The sequence below is a fragment of the Oncorhynchus nerka genome, linkage group LG16 (assembly GCF_034236695.1).
Source record: "Oncorhynchus nerka isolate Pitt River linkage group LG16, Oner_Uvic_2.0, whole genome shotgun sequence".
Lineage (NCBI taxonomy): Eukaryota > Metazoa > Chordata > Actinopteri > Salmoniformes > Salmonidae > Oncorhynchus > Oncorhynchus nerka.
Window position 1 is genome coordinate 872,335 of NC_088411.1, and position 13,814 is coordinate 886,148.

Below are 13,814 nucleotides of genomic sequence, written 5' to 3' on the forward strand. Positions count from 1 at the left end.
AGATGTCGTGTGCCGGTTGGACGTACTGCCAAATTCTCTAAAATGACATTGGAGGGGGCTTTAGTAGAAAAATGAACATCCAATTCTCTGGCAACAGCTCTGGTGGATATTCCTGCAATCAGCATGCCAATTGCATGCTCCCTCTGTGGCATTGTGTTGTGTGACAAAACTGCACATTTTAGAGTGGCCTTTAATTGTTCCCAGCACAAGGTGCACCTGTATAATGATCATGCAGTTTAATCAGCTTTTTGATATGCCACACCTCTCAGGTGGATGGATTATCTTGGCAAAGGAGAAATGCTCACTAACAGTGATGTAAACACATTTGTGCACAACATTTTCGAGAAATAAGCTTTTTGTCCTTATAGAACATTTCTGGGATCTTTCATTTCAGCTCACGAAAACATGACACCAACAGTATACATTATGATTGTCACAATCGTCGTATGGAGTAGACCAAAGCGCAGCGTGGTGTGAATCCATTATTTTATTGAATGACGAAAAAACATGAAGAACACTTAAACAAAGTGACGCTATGACACCGAGTGCAACCACAGGCAACTACACATAGACAATAACCCACGAACCACAATACAAAACAGGCTACCTAAATATGGTTCCCAATCAGAGACAACGACAAACACCTGCCACTGATTGAGAACCATATCAGGCCAAAACACATAGAAACAGACTAACTAGACATGCAACATAGAATGCCCACTCATATCACACCCTGACCAAACAAAACATAGAAACAAACAACTCAAATAATGGTCAGAGTGTGACAATGATTTGTCAATAATTAATAGTTATTCACTAACAATTACTTCTCGGGTACATAGGGACTTTTTGTTGAATAATTTCAAGTAATTGTTAATACAAAATGAGTGTAAAATTAAGGAATGTAAAATAAAACAAAATCATTTTTTTGCTGTACAGCTAAAAGCTAGGGCCCAACAGAGAAGAGATGATTACTCATTTTTTTGTTAGGCTGCATAGCTCTAAATTAAAACAGTGGCTGAATAAAATTAATATGTTATTGGCTAAGGTGAAATGTTGTAAAAAATGTGTCGAACAGCACAGCTTCTCTTTACTCAGTTCCTGTTTCCTTTTCAAGAGACATAAACACATGTTTTCCTCCTCTTCTTTCTTTGCCATTTCAAAATGTTAAAATGTGTAATTCATGCTACAATATTTTAATTTATTTAAAAACAACAAGTTTACACAACACATTTTATTTAATATATTTGTAATACTTGTGTTTTTCGACCAAATGTATATTTTGGAGCTGTGATCAATTTGGGCCCACATAAAAGTCGAACACTTGAGAGTCAAACACTCTGTATTCTTAAAAAATGTGAAGGATCACACTTTTAGATATTCTTCGCACTTTAGGGTGCAAAGCTGACACACCACAACACAGTAAAATACTTTTACCAGTGTTAACCTCACTACGAGGTCTTCTTTAGTTGTTTTTTTAAAGAAAATTGTGTAGTTTTAAAGCATCTAACCACAGCACACTTCAAATACAGCATTTAAAAATGTTTTACAGATTCATTGATGTACTTGTCATACAGACTATTATGAAGGTGTACAAGTAGATAACATGTGTGTATATATACACACACACACACACACACACGTATGTGTATGTATATACAGTACTGTGAAAAAGTATTTGCCCCCTTCCTGATTTCTTATTTTTTTGCACATTTGTCACACTTAAAGGTTTCAGATCAAACCAATTGAAACATTACACAAAGATCACCCAAGTAAACACAAAATGCAGTTTAAGTGATGATTTTATTTATTAAGGGGGAAAAAAGCTTTCTGAACCTTCATGGTCCTATGTGAAAAAGTTATTGCCCCCTAAACCTAATAACTGGTTGTGCCACCCTCAGCAGCAACAACTGCAATCGAGCATTTGTGATAACCGGCAATGAGTCTTTCACATCGCTGTGGAGGAATTTTGGCCCACTCTTCTTTGCAGAATTGTTTTAATTCAGCCACATTGGAGGGTTTGAGCATCACCCGCCTTTTTAAGGTCACGCCACAGCATCTCAATCGGATTCAAGTCCGGACTTTGACGAGACTCATTTAGTTGTTTTTAAAGCCATTCAGAGGTGGACTTGCTGGTGTGTTTTGGATCATTGTCCTGCTGCAGAACCCACGTTCGCATCAGCTTGAGGTCACGAACTGATGGCCAGACATTCTCCTTCAGGATTATTTGGTAGAGAGCAGAATTCATGGTTCCATCAATCACAGCAAGTGGTCCAGGTCCTGAAGCAGCAAAGCAGCCCCAGACCATCACACTACCACCACCATATTTGACTGTTGGTATGATGTTTTTCTTCTGAAATGCTGTGTTACTTTTACGCCAGATGTAACAGGACGCACACCTTCCAAAAAGTTCAACTTTTGTCTCGTCAGTCCACAGAATATTTTCCCCAAAAAGTCTTGATGATCATCAAGATGTTTTTTTGCCAAAAGTGAGAGAGACTTTATGTTCTTTTTGGTTAGCAGTGGTTTTCACCTTGGAAATCTGCCATGGATGTCATTTTTGCCCAGTCTCTTTCTTATGGTTGAGTCATGAACACTGACCTTAACTGAGGCAAGTGAGGCCTGCAGTTCTTTAGATGTTGTTGGTTCTTTTGTGACCTTTTGAATGAGTCGTTACTGTGCTCTTGGGGTAATTCTGGTAGGCTGGGAAGGTTCACCACTGTTCTCCATTTGTGGATAATGGCTCTCACTGTGGTTCGCTGGAGTCCCAACGCTTTAGAAATGGCTTTGTAACCCTTTCCAGACAGATAAATGTCAATTACTTTGTTTCTCATCTGTTCCTGAATTTCTTTGGATCGCGGCATGATTGTCTTGCTTTTTGAGATCTTTTGGCCTACTTCACTTTGTCAGACAGGTTCTATTTAAGTGATTTCTTGATTCAACAGGTCTGGCAGTAATCAGGCCTGGGTGTGGCTAGTGAAATTGAACTCAGCTTTCCAAAAAATGTGATTAACCACAGTAAATTCATGATTTAACAAGGGGGGGCAATTACTTTGTCACCATAGGGCCATGCTTTTTCCCCTTAGCTTTTGTCCCTTAATAAATCAAATGATCACTTAAAAACTGCATTTTGTGTTTACTTGGGTGATCTTTGTGTAATATAAAAATTTGTTTGATGATCTGAAACATTTAAGTGTGACAAATGTGCAAAAAAATAAGAAAGGGGACAAATACTTTTTCACAGCACTGTATATTTTTCACTGGTACTAATATACCAGTAAATAAAATTGTACAGTTATCTTAGCTAGCTGAATTGCTAGCTGAATTGTTTACTTGTTGCTAAGCAGTTGCTAGGGACTCTCCTGGAAGAAGCTAGCTAGCTTACAAAGAATAACAACAAAAAATATCTAGTTAACAGAAGAAAGGAAGACAAAATAAGGACAGAAGAAAAAGGAAAAGAAAAAGGACAACAAAGTGAAACCTCTAAAGAAACAAGAGACCATAATACAAGAAACAGCACTATAGAGAGATAGAACAACAACAACGCAGCCACTGCCAGCTAGCCTACTTCAGCAGTACTGTATCATTTGAATTATTTTAGTCAATAAGGTTCCTGCTACGTAAGCTTAACTTTCTGAACATTCGAGACGTGTAGTCCACTTGTCATTCCAATCTCCTTTGCATTAGCGTAGCCTCTTCTGTAGCCTGTCAACTATGTGTCTGTCTATCCCTGTTCTCTCCTCTCTGCACAGACCATACAAACGCTCCACACCGCGTGGCCGCGGCCACTCTAATCTGGTGGTCCCAGCGCGCACGACCCACGTGGAGTTCCTGGTCTCCGGTAGCCTCTGGAACTGCCGATCTGCGGCCAACAAGGCAGAGTTCATCTCAGCCTATGCCTCCCTCCAGTCCCTCGACTTCTTGGCACTGACGGAAACATGGATCACCACAGATAACACTGCTACTCCTACTGCTCTCTCTTCGTCCGCCCACGTGTTCCCGCACACCCCGAGAGCTTCTGGTCAGCGGGGTGGTGGCACCGGGATCCTCATCTCTCCCAAGTGGTCATTCTCTCTTTCTCCCCCTTACCCATCTGTCTATCGCCTCCTTTGAATTCCATGCTGTCACAGTTACCAGCCCTTTCAAGCTTAACATCCTTATCATTTATCGCCCTCCAGGTTCCCTGGGAGAGTTCATCAATGAGCTTGATGCCTTGATAAGCTCCTTTCCTGAGGACGGCTCACCTCTCACAGTTCTGGGCGACTTTAACCTCCCCACGTCTACCTTTGACTCATTCCTCTCTGCCTCCTTCTTTCCACTCCTCTCCTCTTTTGACCTCACCCTCTCACCTTCCCCCTCTACTCACAAGGCAGGCAATACGCTCGACCTCATCTTTACTAGATGCTGTTCTTCCACTAACCTCACTGCAACTCCCCTCCAAGTATCCGACCACTACCTTGTATCCTTTTCCCTCTTGCTCTCATCCAACACTTCCCACACTGCCCCTACTCGGATGGTATCGCGCCGTCCCAATCTTCGCTCTCTCTCCCCCGCTACTCTCTCCTCTTCCATCCTATCATCTCTTCCCTCTGCTCAAACCTTCTCCAACCTATCTCTTGATTCTGCCTCCTCAACCCTCCTCTCCTCCCTTTCTGCATCCTTTGATTCTCTATGTCCCCTATCCTCCAGGCCGGCTCGGTCCTCCCCTCCTGCTCCGTGGCTCGACGACTCATTGCGAGCTCACAGAACAGGGCTCCGGGCAGCCGAGCGGAAATGGAGGAAAACTCGCCTCCCTGCGGACCTGGCATCCTTTCACTCCCTCCTCTCTACATTTTCCTCTTCTGTCTCTGCTGCTAAAGCCACTTTCTACCACTCTAAAGTCCAAGCATCTGCCTCTAACCCTAGGAAGCTCTTTGCCACCTTCTCCTCCCTCCTGAATCCTCCTCCCTCTCCCCCCCCCCTCCTTCGCATCTCTGCATGTCTGGCAGACATATCAGTGTGGATGACGGATCACCACCTCAAGCTGAACCTCGGCAAGACGGAGCTGCTCTTCCTCCCGGGCAAGGACTGCCCGTTCCATGATCTCGCCATCACGGTTGACAACTCCATTGTGTCCTCCTCCCAGAGCGCTAAGAACCTTGGCGTGATCCTGGACAACACCCTGTCGTTCTCAACTAACATCAAGGCGGTGGCCCGTTCTTGTAGGTTCATGCTCTACAACATCCGCAGAGTACGACCCTGCCTCACACAGGAAGCAGCGCAGGTCCTAATCCAGGCACTTGTCATCTCCCGTCTGGATTACTGCAACTCGCTGTTGGCTGGGCTCCCTGCCTGTGCCATTAAACCCCTACAACTCATCCAGAACGCCGCAGCCCGTCTGGTGTTCAACCTTCCCAAGTTCTCTCACGTCACCCCGCTCCTCCGCTCTCTCCACTGGCTTCCAGTTGAAGCTCGCATCCGCTACAAGACCATGGTGCTTGCCTACGGAGCTGTGAGGGGAACAGCACCTCAGTACCTCCAGGCTCTGATCAGGCCCTACACCCAAACAAGGGCACTGCGTTCATCCACCTCTGGCCTGCTCGCCTCCCTACCACTGAGGAAGTACAGTTCCCGCGCAGCCCAGTCAAAACTGTTCGCTGCTCTGGCCCCCCAATGGTGGAACAAACTCCCTCACGACGCCAGGACAGCGGAGTCAATCACCACCTTCCGGAGACACCTGAAACCCCACCTCTTTCAGGAATACCTAGGATAGGATAAAGTAATCCTTCTCACTCCCCCCTTAAAATATTTAGATGCACTATTGTAAAGTGGCTGTTCCACTGGATGTCTTAAGGTGAACGCACCAATTTGTAAGTCGCTCTGGATAAGAGCGTCTGCTAAATGACTTAAATGTAATGTAAATGTAATATATATATATTAGTACCAGTAAAAGGTTTAGACACACCCACTCATTCAAGGGATGTTCTTTATTTTTACTATTTTCTACATTGTAGAATAATAGTGAAGACATCAAACTATGAAATAACATATATGGAATCATGTAGTAAAAAAGTGTAAAACAAATCCAGATAAACCATCTCAATAAACCAGCTTAATGAGATAGTCACCTGCAAATCATTTCAATTAACAGGTGTGCCTTATTAAAAGTTTATTTGTGGAAATTCTTTCCTTCTTTATGCGTTTGAGCCAATCAGTTGTGTTGTTACAAGCTAGGGGTGGTATACAGAAGATAGCCCTATTTGGTAAAATATATTATGGCAAGAACAGCTCAAATAAGCAAAGAGAAACGACAGTCCATCATTCCTTTAAGACATGAAGGTCAGTCAATACGGAACATTTCAAGAACTTGGAAAGTTTCTTCAAGTGCAGTCGCAAAAACCATCAAGCGCTATGATGAAACTGGCTCTCCACTACAGGAAAGGAAGACGCAGAGTTACCTCTGCTGCAGAGGATAAGTTAATTAGAGTTACCATTCTCAGAAATTGCAGCCCAAACAAAAGTAAGACACATCTCAACATCAACTGTTCAGGGGAGACTGTGTGAATCAGGCCTTCATGGTCGAATTGCTGCAAAGAAACCACTACTAAAGGACACCAATAAGAAGAAGAGACTTGATTGGGCCAAGAAACACGAGCAATGGACATTGGACCGGTGGAAATCTGTCCTTTGGTCTGTTCAGTCCAAATTTGAGATTCCAACCGCCGTATCTTTGTGAGACGCAAGGTGATCTCCGCATGTATGGTTCCCACCGTGAAGCATTGAGGAGGATGTGTGTTGGTGTGGGGGTGCTTTGCTGGTGACACTTTCTGTGATTTATTTAGAATTCATGGCACAATTAACCAGCATGGCTACCACAGCATTCTGCAGTGATATGTCATCCCATCTGGTTTGTGCTTAGTGGGACTATCATTTGTTTTTCAACAGGACAATGACCCAAAACACACCTTCAGGCTGTGTAAGGGCTATTTGACCAAGGAGAGTGATGGAGTGCTAAATCAGATGACCTGGCCTCCACAATCACCCGACCTCAACCCAATTGAGATGATTTGGGATGAGTTGGATCGCAAAGTGAAGGAAAAGCAGCCAACAAGTGCTCAGCATATGTGGGAACTCCTTCGAGACTGTTGGAAAAGCATTACTCATGAAGCTAGTTAAGAGAATGCCAAGAGTGTGCAAAGCTGTCATTAAGGCAAAGGGTGGCTACTTTGAAGAATCTCAAATATATTTAGATTTGTTTAACACTTTCTTGGTTACTACATGATTCCATGTGTTATTTCATCATTTTGATGTATTCACTATTATTCTACAATGTAGAAAATAGTAAAAATAAAGAAAATCCCTTGAATGAGTCGGTGTGTCCAAACTTTTGACTGGTACTGTATGCGTGTGTGCGTGCGTGTGTGCGGAGTGTAGGAGTTTTTCTTTCATGAGAGAGGAAGGTATGGCCCGTATCACTATTTGAATAGGTCAATACGTGTGGGATTTTTCTTGGTACTGTAGCTCTTCAGTCCAGACTATACATGGGTATGTGCGCACATCCTGTGCTCAGCTCTGCTAGGGGTTTGTGGTTAGTAAGGACCGGATGGGTGGATGCTTTGAGCATGTGAGTTCCTGAGGTATAGCTCGAGGTTAGCGACAGAGAGCTGAAGCTAGGAAACAGGGCTATGGTGCAGGGGTAGAGAGGGGGAGTTAGGCAGAAATACTTACTGTAGCAGAGGATAAACATACAGTGCCTTCAGAAGTATTCACAGCCTTTGACTTATTCCACATTGTGTTGTGTTACAGCCTGAATTCAATATGGGTTAAATAGATGTTGTCCTCTCTCACCCATCTACACACGGCACCCCATAATGACAAAGTAAAAACATGTACATTTTTTTGCAAATGTATTTAAAAATAAAACACAGAAATATCTCATTTACAAGTATACACATGAGTCAATGCATGTTAGATTCACTGTTGGCAGTGAGTACAGCTGTGCGTCTTTCTGGGTAAGTCTCTAAGAGCTTTGCACACTTGGATTGTACATTATTGCACATTATTCTTCAAGCTCTGACAAGTTGGTTGTTGATTATTGCTAGACAGCCATTTTCAAGTCTTGCCATAGATGTTCAAGCCGATTTAAGTCAAAACTGTAACTAGGCCACTCAGGAACATTCAATATCATCTTGGTAAGCAACTCCAGTATATAATTGACCTTGTGTTTTAGGTTGTCGTCCTGCTGAAAGGTGAATTTGTCTCCCAGTGTCTGTTGAAAAGCAGACTGAACCAGATTTAGCCTGTGCTTAGTTCTAGTTTATTTTTACCCTAAACAACTCCCTTGTCCTTGCCAATGACAAGCATACATATAACATTATGCAGCCACTACCAAACGTTCAAATATTGAAGAGTGGTACTCAGTGATGTGTTCAGTTGGATTTGCCCCAAACATAACACTTTGTATTCAGGACATAAACTTTATTTCTTTGCGACATTTTTTACATTTTTATTTTAGTGCCTTGTTGTAAACAGGATGCATGTTTTGGAATATTTTTATTCTGTACAGGCTTCCTTCTTTTCACTCTGTCATTTAGGATAGTATTGCGGAGCAACTATAATGTTGTTGATCCATCCTCAGTTTTCTCCTATCACAGCCATTCAACTCTGTAACTGTTTTAAAGTCACCATTGACCTCATGTTGAAATCCCTGAGCGGTTTGCTTCCTCTTCGGCAACTGAGTTAGGAAGGACGCCTGTATCTTTGTAGTGACTGGGTATATTGATACACCATCCAAAGTGTAATTAATGCTCAAAGGGATATTCAATGTCTGCTTTTTTCTATATTTGTACCCATCTACCAATAGGTGCCCTTCTTTGCGAGTCATTAGAAAACCTCCCTGGTCTTTGTGGTTGAATCTGTACTTGAAATTCACTGCTCGAAAGGTTAGGTAGTCAATTCAAATCAAAATAAAATACAAATAAATGTTATTTGTCACATGCGCCGAATACAACAGTTGTACACCTTACCGGGAAATGCTTACTTACAAGCCCTTAACCAACAACGCAGTTCAAGAAATACCGTTGATAAAATATTTACTAAATAAACTAAAGTAAAGAAAATCAAATCAATCAATCAAAAAGTAACACAAGGAATGTACATAACAATAACGAGGCTATACACAGGGGGTACTGGTACCGAGTCAATGTGCGTGGGTGCAGGTTAGTCGAGATCATTTGAGAGCTGCTCTACAGATGTTGGGTAGTCATAAAAGAAGAGCTGAGATATTTTTGGTGTCTGTGGTATAAAGTGGTATATGCTGTGGTGGAGTGTAGGCCTATGTGGTCCAGCAAAGCTTTTTGCGTAGATTCACCAAGAACAAACAAACAAATCACATCAGATTAAGAGTTGTAAATTGGCAGGCAAATTAGCATAGAAAAAGACACTGGTCCCTAAACCCACTATAAATGCATTGCACTATCAATGCATACTAGTTATCACACAACCTTACTATAACCATAGAGGAATCATCCAAATTGTTTAGTGGGATACAACAGCAGAGCTCTCCTCAAAGTTGATTACTTCTGAAACAGTATGTTTTGGGTGGGGTGAATAACATGTCTTCACAGTCAGCTCAGCTCTCTCTCTCACAGTATGTAGTCAGCACTGGGCTCGAATGAATGTGTCTGATTACAGCTGCTGATGACCCACTGCTCGTGACAGCTGCATGCACAGTGCAATACAGCCCACACAATTCACCACACCTTGTGTGTGTGCATGTAATCTTGTTCTTCTATCCTCGTTGGGGATCTAAAATCCCACCAAAATCTCCACAAGGATAGTAAAACAAGGAAATTTCTCCCTAGTGGGGACATTTCCCACATCGCCACGAGGACAAAGGCTATTTTAAGCTTAGGGGTTAGGTTTAGGGTCCAATTAGGGTTAGAATTAGGTTAAGGGGTTAGGGTTTAGGGAGGATAGAAAAACAAGTGTGTGTGTGAGAGAGAGAGAGCGCAATTGGGTTCATGCCTATCTGTAGTTTACGAAACAGACAGTAAAGAGAGTGGATTGTAATTCCCAATGTGATTCCGACTGTCTGCTTCCCTCTTGTGCTCAGATTCCGCTCTGCAGTTTGGAGTGGCTCTGGGAGGGATAGATAGAAATATGGGAAATAGACACTACAGCAGCCTGGTAAAGCTTAGCACTGACTGGCCTGTAACTGTTAATCTCTGAATATTCATCACAGTGGAGATATAATTTTTTGAATGCACAATAAATGCTATCTTGACTACTAAATAGCATTCATTGTGTATCTCTACATATTTATTCTGTATCTCTAATATTTTATCTCCACTGTGGTGAATATTCAGAGATAAAAAGTTATCCAGGCCAGTCATTGCTAAGCTTTACCAGGCTGCTGTGAAACCAACCAATTCCAAGAGTAATTTCAGTGCAAGTTACAGTTTATTCATCAGAATATTTACATACTTACTTACGCATCTCTTGTTCTTATAATTTTTCACACATTGTTGAAAGTTCTTGAAAGACAGCAGTGTACTCACAAAATAATGATTATTCTTCCTCGTTGGCGGCCCTTTAGCTTGTTAGACAGATCTGATGAGTTCTTATCAGTCAGTCGTCATGTGGTCCCCAGAGCCACAGAGAGGCCCCAAAGGGGAGCCATATTCACAAAGCTTTGTCCCCGGAGTCTTTTTTAAATTTTTTAAATGTATTTTTATTTATATATATATATTTTTACCTTTATTTTAACTAGGCAAGTCAGTTAAGAACAAATTCTTATTTTCAATGACGGCCTAGGAACAGTGGGTTAACTGCCTGTTCAGGGGCAGAACGACAGATTTGTACCTTGTCAGCTCGGGGGTTTGAACTTGCAACCTTTCGGTTACTAGTCCAATGCTCTAACCACTAGGCTACCCTGCCGCCCCTTTCCAGACGAGGGTTTTCTGTTATCATCAGATCAGTCTCAAAGCTAGAAATCACAGGCTTGAGGGATTGAAGATTGTTTTTAGACTGTCAACGCCAGTGCTCGACCTGATTTGATTCTTGATGGAGGATTTGAGGAAAAAGAAAAGCGAAAGAGGAAATCTTTACATACTATATCTCCCGAGTTAACTCTTTGTGAATAGTGGCTTGAGTGTCGGACTCCTATTCCAACGAAGTGTCTGTGTATATGTGGCCATTGAAATGACAACATACTGTATATACATTTCACTGCTTAACATTGTGAGCTGATAGGCATGTTTGCTATGTACTACAGCTGCTGGTCAACATATTTTGGTCATGAATGTGTTCGTTAGAACAGCATAATCTATCTATTCATGTCTACTGTATGTATCATCTCTCCATTCATATCTGTGAGCATGATATGATTAGTTGGTACTTAGTCATCATCAAGAGAGATAAGCATGTGTATGCTGTAGACATACTGTACAGAGCCTTCAGAAAGTATTCATACATTTTGTTGTGTTGCAGCCTGAATTCAAAACGGATTAAATATTTTTTCTCTCTCACCCCTCTACACACAATACCCCATAATGACAAAGTGAAAACATGTTAATAATTTCTTCTCTCAAATGTATTAAGAATGAAATACAGAAATCTAATTTACACAAGTATTCACACCCCTGAGTCAATACTTTGTAGAAACACCTTTGTCGGTGTTTACAGCTTTGAGTCTTCTTGGGTATGACACACCTGTATTTGGGGATTTTCTCCCATTCTTCTGTTAAGTTAGATGGGGAGCGGTGGCGAAGTCTTTCCACAGATTTTCAATGGAATTCAAGACTGGGCTTTGGCTGGGGCCACTGAAGGACGAACATTCTTGTCCTGAAGCCATTACAGCGTTGCTTTGGCTGTATTATGCTTGGGGTCATTGTCCTATTGGAACATAAATCTTCGCCCCAAGTCTAAGGTCGTTAGAACTCTGAAGCAGATGCTCATCAAGGATTTGCCTGTATTCACCTCTATCCTTACCAGTCTCTGCCACTGAAAAGCATCTCCATAGCATGATGCTGCCACCACCATGCTTCATGGTAGGGATGGTGTTAGACGGGTGATGAGCTTCATGCATTCAGGCCAAATAGTTACATTTCTGTCTCACCAGACCACAGAATCTTTTGCCTTATGCTCTCAGAGTCTTTCATGTGCCTTTTTTGCAAACTCCAAGCGTGCGGTCATGTGCATTTTTCTCAGGAGTGGCTTCCGTCTGTCCACTCTCCCATATAGCCCAGATTGGTAAAGTGCTATAGAGACTGTTCCTTCTGGCAGGTTCTCCCATCTCAGCCAAGGAACTCTGTAGTTCTGTCAGAGGTCATTTGGTTCTTGGTCACCTGCCATCCCATGTCAACTCCCAAGGTCCTTCTTGATCTGCGTCACACAAAACGGCGAGCGTCACAAACACCAGGAATCTTCAACTTAAATTGCTCCAGCTCCATACTTAACGCTACCCCAGGAATCACATTTACATTTACATTTAAGTCATTTAGCAGACGCTCTTATCCAGAGCGACTTACAAATTGGTGCATTCACCTTATGACATCCAGTGGAACAGTAGTGCATCTAAATCTTTTAAGGGGGGTGAGAGGGATTACTTTATCCTATCCTAGGTATTCCTTAAAGAGGTGGGGTTTCAGGTGTCTCCGGAAGGTGGTGATTGACTCCGCTGTCCTGGCGTCGTGAGGGAGTTTGTTCCACCATTGGGGGCCAGAGCAGCGAACAGTTTTGACTGGGCTGAGCGGGAACTGTACTTCCTCAGTGGTAGGGAGGCGAGCAGGCCAGAGGTGGATGAACGCAGTGCCCTTGTTTGGGTGTAGGGCCTGATCAGAGCCTGGAGGTACTGAGGTGCCGTTCCCCTCACAGCTCCGTAGGCAAGCACCATGGTCTTGTAGCGGATGCGAGCTTCAACTGGAAGCCAGTGGAGAGAGCGGAGGAGCGGGGTGACGTGAGAGAACTTGGGAAGGTTGAACACCAGACGGGCTGCAGCGTTCTGGATGAGTTGTAGGGGTTTAATGGCACAGGCAGGGAGCCCAGCCAACAGCGAGTTGCAGTAATCCAGACGGGAGATGACAAGTGCCTGGATTAGGACCTGCGCCGCTTCCTGTGTGAGGCAGGGTCGTACTCTGCGGATGTTGTAGAGCATGAACCTACAGGAACGGGCCACCGCCTTGATGTTAGTTGAGAACGACAGGGTGTTGTCCAGGATCACGCCAAGGTTCTTAGCGCTCTGGGAGGAGGACACAATGGAGTTGTCAACCGTGATGGCGAGATCATGGAACGGGCAGTCCTTGCCCGGGAGGAAGAGCAGCTCCGTCTTGCCGAGGTTCAGCTTGAGGTGGTGATCCGTCATCCACACTGATATGTCTGCCAGACATGCAGAGATGCGATTCGCCACCTGGTCATCAGAAGGAGGAAAGGAGAAGATTAATTGTGTGTCGTCTGCATAGCAATGATAGGAGAGACCATGTGAGGTTATGACAGAGCCAAGTGACTTGGTGTATAGCGAGAATAGGAGAGGGCCAAGAACAGAGCCCTGGGGGACACCAGTGGTGAGAGCACGTGGTGTGGAGACGGATTCTCGCCACGCCACCTGGTAGGAGCGACCTGTCAGGTAGGACGCAATCCAGCGTGGGCCGCGCCGGAGATGCCCAACTCGGAGAGGGTGGAGAGGAGGATCTGATGGTTCACAGTATCGAAGGCAGCCGATAGGTCTAGAAGGATGAGAGCAGAGGAGAGAGAGTTAGCTTTAGCAGTGCGGAGCGCCTCCGTGATACAGAGAAGAGCAGTCTCAGTTGAATGACTAGTCTTGAAACCTGACTGAT